Consider the following 10,383-nt stretch of genomic DNA (forward strand, 5'->3'; position numbering starts at 1 on the left):
TAAGAATAATACTCCGTGTGATTTATTTGGGAACTGGATGGTGGGCTTCCAAAAGAGCCAAAGAGTAAAAAAAACTAACCATAGGATGGATCATCTGTGGGTATATGCCCAAGACTGGTACAACAATATCCTGCGGTAGATCTATTCCCAATTTTCTGAGGAACTGCTATTTTGATTTTGATAGTAGCTTTACAAATTTACAAAGTGTTTTCCCCATAGATAACCAGAGTGATATAGCTGAAGTGTTGCTCAGCTCATGCCTGTCTATATTTTAAGAGTTTTTAGTGACTCGAAATTATTAGGCCTGTTTGTATCCCAATATCCAAGTTGGGAGGCTCTGAACCACCTCATACTCCAGATTCAGGGGATCTGACATCCTCTTTTCTTATATGTCACCTGTATACACATGGGAGACATTCTTTCTCACACATAAACATATACAAAATGTGGGGATAAACTTCTTTTCCAAAATCCTTGTGATTCATAAATCAATTAGAGCAAAGCAAGTTGCTTTAGGTGTGTAATACAAATCATATGCTGTTTCTTTAAAAAAAATTATTATTCTGCATTTGGTTTGAAAATGTTTTTATTTCCTCATTCAAAAATTCAAAGAAAACAAAATAATATACATAATCCAGACACTCTGTATACAGTCCTTCTTTACGTGGGTTAGTTGTTTTTATTCTATTACTTTTTAATATTTATTTTATTGTCCTTACTCTTTTAATTTATGACTGTCTGTTCTCTGTCTCTTTAAAGACTTCGTTTCATTTTTTATAAGCCATTTACATCTTTTTATAACTCTATTATTTTCCTTTTCTCTCCCAACTCTATGCACATTTTTAAAACACACTCTGTCTCATTTAGAGGTCTTTTATGTATGAAATTGTACTATTGTGTATTTGTAATTCTTTCCTGTTCAGGAGTGTGCTTCTTAAAATGCTAAGCACTTCTTATGAACTTAAGCTGTGCCATTGGTAGAGAAAATATGTCCTGGCTGCTTGCTCCACACAGTCCAAGATGGTAGAGGCACATTTGCTGCCTCCGAGAGCCATGTACATTGCCCCATTTTCAGGCATTCACGGGGTCTCAGTTGCCATTAGCAATCTTCTCACAGACCCCATAACTGGTCCTCCAGAAAGAGTCAGAGTTCGTGCTGACAGCACAGCCCAGAAAGCCGGCATTTCAAAATGGTGCAGCTTTTTTTTATGCTACCTCTAAATCAGGAAAACCTCTCTTAAAGGTGCCAAAGCATGTCACCAGTAAGCAAAGCCCATTTGGGGAAAGAAATGTAGCTAAACTTCATTTTTTAGTGTCTAGAATTCCTTTCCAAGCTCTCTAAGATTGTAAGTGGATTTTAGTTGGCTTCGTGGTCGCGTTTATTATGGGAAACTGCTTGTTAGTTCCCAGCTGCTCAGCCCGAAAGCAATCACACAGGATCTGTATTAATTAAATCACTGCTTAGCTCATTGGCTCTAGCGACTTATTGGCTAACTCTTACATGTTAATTTAATCAATTTCTATTAATCTGTGTATTGCAATGTGGGTATAACTTACAAGATAAAGTTCTCAGCATCTGTCTTCTGCAAGCTACATGACTTCTGTCTGACTCTGCCTTCTTTCTCCCAGCATTCAGCTTAGTTTTCCCAACCCACCTTGGAGTTGTCCTATAGCTCTGTTATAGGCCCAAAGCAGTTTCTTTATTAACCAATGATAATCACAGCATACAGATTGGAATCCCATATATGAGTTTCTATAGCCTCAACCCATTTTCTGTTCTTTGTGCCTACTGTGTTGTGGTTGAAACTAATCAGTCATCTTTCTGTCATTACTTCCCCACCATCATAAACTCTATCACTAAATCACATAAGGTTTAGTAGAACTAGCTGCTATTTGGTGCTAAGGTTGTTTGGTAGCCTACTCTTTTTATTTTTGTTGATTTATTTTTGAAGACATGGTTTGTCTGTGTAGCCCTAGCTGTCCTGAAAGTAGCTCTATATACCAGTTTGGCTTCAAACTCAGAGTACCTCTTAACTCTGACTCCATAGTGCTGAGATTTAAGGTGGGCCCGCATTCCTGACTTTTTTGTTTTTATATCAATTTTTTTTATCAAGCATACGCTATTGTAGTGAACTTCACCCATATCTTAAATTTTAAATTTTACAGAGGGTATCATTATCTTTCCCTGGATGGCATGTATTCATGACATTAATACTACCTGTGCCTTCTGAGTCATTGGATTGCAGGTGCATAACCTTCTTTCTGCCTGCTTTGTTTGAATTTTTATCTTAAAAAGAATATTTTACCTGTATGCATGGTTATGCACCATGTGAGTACCTGTTCCTTCCTTACATTGATCAAAAGATGGTACTAGAAACATTGCACTTGGAGTAATGCATAGTTATTTTCCCCCATGGAAGTCATTGGTACACAAGACCAGGAGGACTCTTTACTGTTGAGCCATCTTTCCTGCTCTGTGTTGATTATTTGTAATCAGCATATTAATTGCTATTATGTTCATTTGTCCATTTGTAACTTTTTAAACACACAGTGCCTTTTAGTCAAATCTTATTTATGTTGCAGTTTAAATTGGGGCACTTTAGGTTTCTGGTAGATGAATAAATAGTTGATGTGAATGCCTAACTTTTGTAGAAACTTCAGCAAATACCTGTGAGTTATTCATAAGTTTTATGTTTGTTTGTTTGATTTTTATCATGTGAAAGAGGTATTTAACACGTATTTCTGGCTGCCCTAGAAATGATTGCATGGCTGATATTCAACTCAGAGGCAGAGAAATATTCATGCTTTAGCGTTCTGAGTACAAGGATTAGAGGAATGATTCAATGCATCCAGGTGTTTCATCTTATGTTTCTTTTTTGTTGTCAGAAATTAATCATTCATACAATTTCTCTTATCTGTACTCAGAAATTAATCATTCATACAATTTCTCTTATCTGTACTCTGTATTGTAGATCTGTTTATGTATCTTTCATTGTTGAGTAGTAGGCATTTCTCTTGCAAGGTGATATCCCATTCAAATGGTTCAGAAATGGCAATGGTGAACTTCGGGATCAGTTTGCTTCTAAAGTGACTTGGTGATTAAATTATGATGTCTATGTCATGGAATAAGTATGGGGAGCACCAGAATTATATGACTATATTGTCAAAGAAGTACACATTTACAGTGTTGTCAAATCATACTTTCTGTTGTACACATGTATGGGATATTTTAGAGTGCAGTGACCTATGATGACGTGCATGTCGACTTGACTTGGGAAGAATGGACTTTGCTGAATCCTTCCCAGAAGAGTCTCTACAAAGATGTGATGGTAGAGACCTACAGAAACCTCACTACTATAGGTAAGACTGAATTATCTTTCATGTATCAAATAAGGGGACAAGTGTTCATTGGTTAATGATGCTCTTTTGTAATATGATTGAGAAAGAAGAATGGGTAAAGAAATCAGGCATGGTTTTAAGTTTTGCTTATATGGTAACTAAATTTTTTACAATTTTTAATATATATCATACATTTTTCTGTCACTATATTTTAGGATATAATTGGGAAGACCATAATATTGAAGAACATTGTCCAAGTTCTAGAAGATATGAAAGGTAATTTCCATGTATAAGCTCATACAAATGTACCCCTGAAGAATTTATAATGTATCCTATATGTTTTCAACCAAAACAACAATGTAATAAAGTGCATTGATGATTATTAAAATTATCACAAAATCATATACCTTAATTTCATATAGGTGAACTGCATTTGCAAGTCATTCTTTAAGAAAGGAATCAAGGAAATGATGCCTTAATCTATATTTCCATTTCAATCATAATACAATGAGAGCTATACTGTAAAATTGTCAGTGCATTTATTTCATAGTATTCATATTATTAAAGATATACATGTTGAAAACATGATAAGTATATCTCTAAAACTCTCTATTACACTAATATTCCATAGAAAAGGTAGTTTATCCCATATACTTGTGACTGTGTTAAGTTTAGTGAGGGGGCAGTTAGAGTCACAAATCAAGGGACAGCTGTCCTGGAGAGGCCTCAATCCAGATACCAAAAGTCTATGAGGACAGAAAGTCAAACTGTGAACTCAATGTGGAAGCTTGACATTTGTTATTCTTCCTTTATTAAGTATATCATATGTTACTCTGGATACAAGCCACATGAGTATAGTGAAGTGAAGAAATATAACATACCTCTCTCTTAGAACAAATAGAGGATATACAGCAGTCCCTATGTTGAGTATACTTGTTGAATTTGATGTACAGCTATACAAGTCATTGTTTTGCTAGTCTCATTGTTAATATATCAACAAGCTCACATTTCAGAAAAACACCATGAGTACTAGGACTGTGTAAAAACTTTGTTTGTCCTAGTAGACTTAGCAAATGTAATTTCACTCACATTATAGGAAACATTATGAATGCAATAAGAGTAGTAAAGCTCTGAGTTTTTTCAGTTCTCTTCAAATACATGAAAATTCTCATACAAAAAAAAGTTTCTGGAAATGTAAATCATGTAATAAAGGCTGTTATCAGTTATCCTCAAAGATGAAAAAGCAAGCCTTAATGAAGGGGAAAAACAAGATTGTAAACATGGTGATAAAACTTTAACATATAATTCTTCTTAAAATAGACTAAATTGTAAAATTAATTTATACAGATAAAAATATTCAACAATGTATTAAATGTAGTAATGCTTTCACATGTACCATTATCATTGTAGGGATGAAGAAAGTCAAAATTTCTGCATATACTCAGTGTCTTAAAGCCTTTGCATGTCGTCTTCACAGGCATGAAAAAACACACACTAGATTGAAACCTTATGAAGAAAATGAGTATGGTAAAGCCTTTTCATATCACACTCATCTTCAAATGCATAAAAGATCATACACCGGAGAGAAACCCTATGAATGTAACAAGTGTTGCAAAACCTTTACACGTAACCATACTCTTCAACTGCATAAAAGAACACATACTGGAGAGAAGCCCTATGAATGTAATCAGTGCGGTAAAGCCTTCGCACGGCAAGACCATCTTCAAACTCATGAAAGAAGCCATACTGGAGAGAAACCCTATGAATGTAATCAGTGTGGTAAAGCCTTTGCAGATCACAGTAATCTCCAAAAGCATAAAATAACCCATACTGGAGAGAAACCCTATAAATGTAATCAGTGTGACAAAGCCTTTGTCCATCCCAATACTCTCCGCAATCATAAAAGAACCCATACTGGAGAAAAACTGTATGAATGTAATCAGTGTGGTAAAGCCTTCGTACAGCACATTCATCTTCAAATTCATGAAAGAAGCCATACTGGAGAGAAACCCTATGAATGTAATCAGTGTGGTAAAGCCTTTGCTGAAAAAAGTAGTCTCCAAAAACATAAAAGAAGCCATACTGGAGAGAAACCCTATGAATGTAATCAGTGTGGTAAAGCCTTCGCACAGCACAGTTATCTTCAAACTCATGAAAGAAGCCATACTGGAACGAAACCCTATGAATGTAATCAGTGTGGTAAAGCCTTCGCACAGCACATTCATCTTCAAAATCATGAACGAACCCATACTGGAGAGAAACCCTATGAATGTAAACAGTGTGGTAAAGCCTTCGCACAGCACATTTATCTTCAAACTCATGAAAGAAGCCATACTGGAGAGAAACCCTATGAATGTAATCAGTGTGGTAAAGCCTTTGCAGATCACAGTACTCTCCGAAAGCATAAAATAACCCATACTGGAGAGAAACCCTATGAATGTAATCAGTGTGGTAAAGCTTTCGCAAGATCCAGTAGTCTCCAATATCATGAAAGAAGCCATACTGGAGAGAAACCCTATGAATGTAATCAGTGTGGTAAAGCTTTCGCATATTCCAAGAGTCTCCAAGATCATGAAAGAAGCCATACTGGAGAGAAACCCTATGAATGTAATCAGTGTGACAAAGCCTTTGCATATCCCAGTACTCTTCGAAAACATAAAAGAACCCATACTGGAGAAAAACTGTATGAATGTAATCAGTGTGGCAAAGCCTTTGCATATCCTAGTAGTTTCCAAAAACATAAACGAACCCATACTGTAAAGAAACCATATGAGTGTAATCAGTGTGGTGAAGCCTTTGCACAGCACATTCATCTCCAAAGTCATGAAAGTAGCCATGTTGGAGATAAAGCCCTATAAAAGTAATCAGTGTGGTAAAGCCTTTGTTTGTCACAGTAGTCTCCAAACACACGAAAGAACACATACTGGAGAGAAACCCTATGAATATAATCAATGTGGTAAAGCCTTTGCATGTATAGTGATCTCTGAAAACAAAAGAACCCATACTGGGTAGAAACATTACATATGTAATTATTGTGCTAAAGGCTTTGGTTATCAAAGTCATCTTCAAAGACATAAACTAACACATGCTGGAGAGAAATCCTATGAATGTAATGAGAGTGGTAAAGCCTTTGCACTTCACAGGACTCTTCAAATGCATAAAAGATCACACAGTGAAGATAAACTCTATGAATGTCATCAATATGGTAAAGCCTTTGAATGTATGAATAATCTAAGTCATGAGAAAAATCGTACTGCATAGAAACCATTTGAATGTATTCAGTATGATAAAGTTTTGTACTTTATATAGGAATAAAACTTTTTGTGTGCAACAATCTATTAAAATCTTTGTATATTACAATAAACAATGACTACCTAAAAAAGATACTGAGAACTTCTTATTATAAAGTATTTGGTAAGATCTTCAGTCAAAACACTTATAATCAACTACACAGTGATTTGAGTTTTCCTTCTGTATGCTGTGAATATATTTTGTTACCATTGTTAATAAAGAAGCTGCTTTGGTCCTATCGCAGGGCAGAATAGAGCAAGGCAGGAATTCCAAGCAGAGATAGAGGAGAAAAGAAAGTGGAGTCAGACTCCATGTATCTGCTGAAGGAGACAGATGCCCTGAACCCTTCTGGTAAATCACAAGTCTTGTGATAAAATACAAAATACTAGGAATGGGGTAATTTAAGATGTCAGTATTAGTTAATAAGAATCCCCAGCCAATAGGCCAAGCACTGTTAATTAGTATAGTTTCTGTGTGATTATTTTGAGTCTGTATAGCCAGGAATGAACAAGAATCTTCTGCATACAACACAAGACTATTTCTTCTGTAGAAATAAATTTGACAGTGTTAACAATCTTTTCTAGCATTATGATGTCCTTTTTATACTGTTTGTACTGAAAAACTCATGGTAAAATGAATTTATGAATTTATCAAGCCCTATGTGTAGGGTAAATGGGCCAGCCAATGAATGACATCCTGACCCTGACACCAGAGCCAGTGAAATATATAATTTTGACTCTGAAACTGGAGCCAAAGTAATACATCCTGACACTAAGACCAAGACAAAGAAACACACTTTGTTCCTGAATACACGGAGAAACCCTGTCTCGAAAACTCCAAAAAAAAAAAAAATCAATTATTGGTTATCATATTTTCGATTTCATTTTCTTCAATGGCATAAGTGCTATAATCTCTTTGTTTTTATTTTCCAATGTTTCCCAGTTTTTGAATTTCATTCTATTTTTAAGTGCTGTTTATTTATTCATCTGTTTATTTATATCAGTTTATAGCTGTGATTCTCAACCTGGTGGGGCATGATTCTTTTCGGGAATCAAATGAACCAATCACAACAGTGGCTTAAAATAATCAGAAAGTAGAGAAATTTATATTATAATTAATAACAGAAGCAAAAAATATAGTTTTGAAGTAGTATAAATAATTTTATAGGTGGGGAGATCACTACATCAAGAGTAACTATTAAAGAGTCTCAGCACTAGGAAGAATGAGAACAGCTGGTTTAGATTAATGTCTCCTGTAGCTCAGGCTTGCATTCTACTATGTAACTGAGAATTGCTGTGAACACCCAATCCTGTCTCTGCTACCTAGTACTGGAAAGACAGTCCTGCAACTCCTACCAGGCTGGACCTTGACTGGTCGGTGTGAAGGAGAAATAGATCAGTGAATGAGTATCCTCCAATTTCTTTAGATTTTATTGTGAATTTACAAGTGAAGTGGGAGCCATGTAAGAATTGAGTTCACTGACCAAGTGTAAATCCAGTGTAGTCACAACAGACAAAGGATGGGCAAGACGGAGGGTAAAAGCTTTCCTGCTGTGACTGTAATTGACATTAGCTGTGAGTAGTGAAGTGATCAATTTTAGATGTTCCATAAATGTCCTGTCTGGCCATTTCATGGGTCCACAGACCACACACAGGACCTGGTGCTTTGGAGGAGGAACAGGAAGTGCTCTGGGAGAATGGAAGATTTTATTAAACTACAAATTTCCCAGATTAGTTTTTTGTCTGCCTATAGAATGGAAGGACAAACCTGGTGGAAGTTTGCTTTCTTAGACATTCTATCTCTGCTTGCCCCCTGGGGTAACTACTAATGTCTCGAAGCCCAGCTGGGTGGTCCTAAAGGGATTCTGGTTGGCAATTAGGAGCACCAGAGGTAGTTTACAAGTTCTTTCCAGGATTCTCTTGTTTTGCTATCAGGAGGACCAGAAGCCATGTTATGGTGAATGTAGGAGCAACTGTCCCCAGACCAGGAAGAGCAGGTTGGCTGAGCTGTCAGAGCTGCTTGGACAGGGATGAACCCTGAGTCAGACAGGTTCTATTGTTCTTCGTGGTGACCTTGGGCCTCTGATGTTTGTGGAGAGTGGGGGAGATTATGAGCTTGTAATATTGTTGCCTCACACTGTGTAACTGAGAATTGCTTTGAAAACCTATTCCTGTCTCTGCTGCCCAGTGCTGGGTAGATAGTCCTTCAACTTCTTCAGGACTGGATCTTGACTGGTCAGTGGGAAGGAAAAATAAAGCAGCTAATGAGAGACCTCCAGTCTCTCTGACTTTCAGTGTATTATTGTAGATGAAGAGGGTGAGTACATAGGTCAGGCTTGAAGCTGGTAGATTCACAGTGCAGAAAGGGAGAGACAGGACAGTGGCTGAGAACTTTCCTATTTTAACAGTAGTTGAGATTAGCAATGCAGAACCAGGTAATCAATTTGAGGTGCTCCAGAAATGTCCTGATGGTCATTTTTTTATTTCCACACGTTGGGTAATAAAGAATCTGGCTAAAGAACTGAACTTACCATGAAACCAAGTTGCTATAGTTACAGCAGTTCAACCAAAATTGATTTGAGTAAAATGTGGCCCGGCCTAACAGGAATGTTATTTTTCTGGTTTTAAATATACACCTTGAGACAAAAGGGTTTGAGAAGTCTTTGATGCGTTCTAATATAAATCCCTTGTTTCTGAAGCACATGGCCCTATATCCTGTGTCAACTATTCAAAATAATTTTTTGAGATTATAACTATATCATATCCACATTCTCTTTCCTGTCCCCAAGCCTTACTATGACCCCTTAATATCTTCTAATTCATGCCCCATTTTTCTTTAACAAGAGTTGTAATTGTGACTTGTGTTTGGCTGCAGGATTTCCCAGGTATGAGGCAATAGTTTTGCTGCACTGCACATTGAGTGTGTAATGGAGTGTGCATACAAAGGATCATGTGCGCTGGATGAGGAACAGGGTATGGTCTAGGAAATTGGATGAATGTGTACTGAAATACAGACTTTCTGGACTTAGGCCCTGTCTACTGGGCTGGAAGGGCAGAGCAGGAAGTACTGTGCTGTCTGAGTAATTTTATCTCTAATCACCCATTAGGAGAGCTGATAATATTCTGATGCCCATCAGGGTGGCCTTAGCCAGTGAGGGACTCTGGAAAGTCTTAGCAATCAGGAATAATAGTGGCAGGTGGCTGGCAGGTTCTTTCCAGGATTCTTCTCTACTTTTGTTGTAATGAGTTGTAAGGAAGACCACAAGCTATGCCATAGTGAGTGTAGGGTGTTCAGAGAATGTCTGTTGATCTGTTATTTCTGCTGGGATTTGGATGGACCATGTGCCAGACTGTGGTTCTATTGTTCTATGTAATGACCTGAGCAGTGCTCCTTGTCCTCTGAGCCTCCCTCTGTATGGATTTCCTGGGGAGAGGGAGACTCTGCAGCACTGGCATGGTTGGATAGTATGCTTGTAATCTCACTGTCCACTCTACACACAGAGTCATGCTTTTGGTTTACAGTGCGAAGACAGATTTGAAAACTGATAATCTGGTTTCTAGAAGTTCTGAATATTGCAGTCTACTTTCAAGTTTGTCTTATAGATGTTTCAAGTTGTTTAAAAGCTGGTAGAACTACAGTGATGTTGATTTAGCAATGCATGCTTTAAATGTTTCTAACTTTCTGCTACCACCAGCTGCAATGGTGTGATTCATGGATGTTCAGTTCCACAGGACAAAGGGAGTTTCTGAGCTG

The 10,383-nt window shown here is 37.1% G+C and overlaps 1 pseudogene; it reads left to right on the top strand.

Moving 5' to 3' along the window:
* Positions 1-1,020: 1,020 nt before the first annotated feature.
* Positions 1,021-7,143, top strand: LOC121445934 (annotated as a pseudogene).
* Positions 7,144-10,383: the final 3,240 nt, after the last annotated feature.

The sequence above is a fragment of the Microtus oregoni genome, unplaced genomic scaffold (assembly GCF_018167655.1).
Source record: "Microtus oregoni isolate MIOR12 unplaced genomic scaffold, Mior012 000003F_ref0000135, whole genome shotgun sequence".
Taxonomy (NCBI): Eukaryota; Metazoa; Chordata; class Mammalia; order Rodentia; family Cricetidae; genus Microtus; species Microtus oregoni.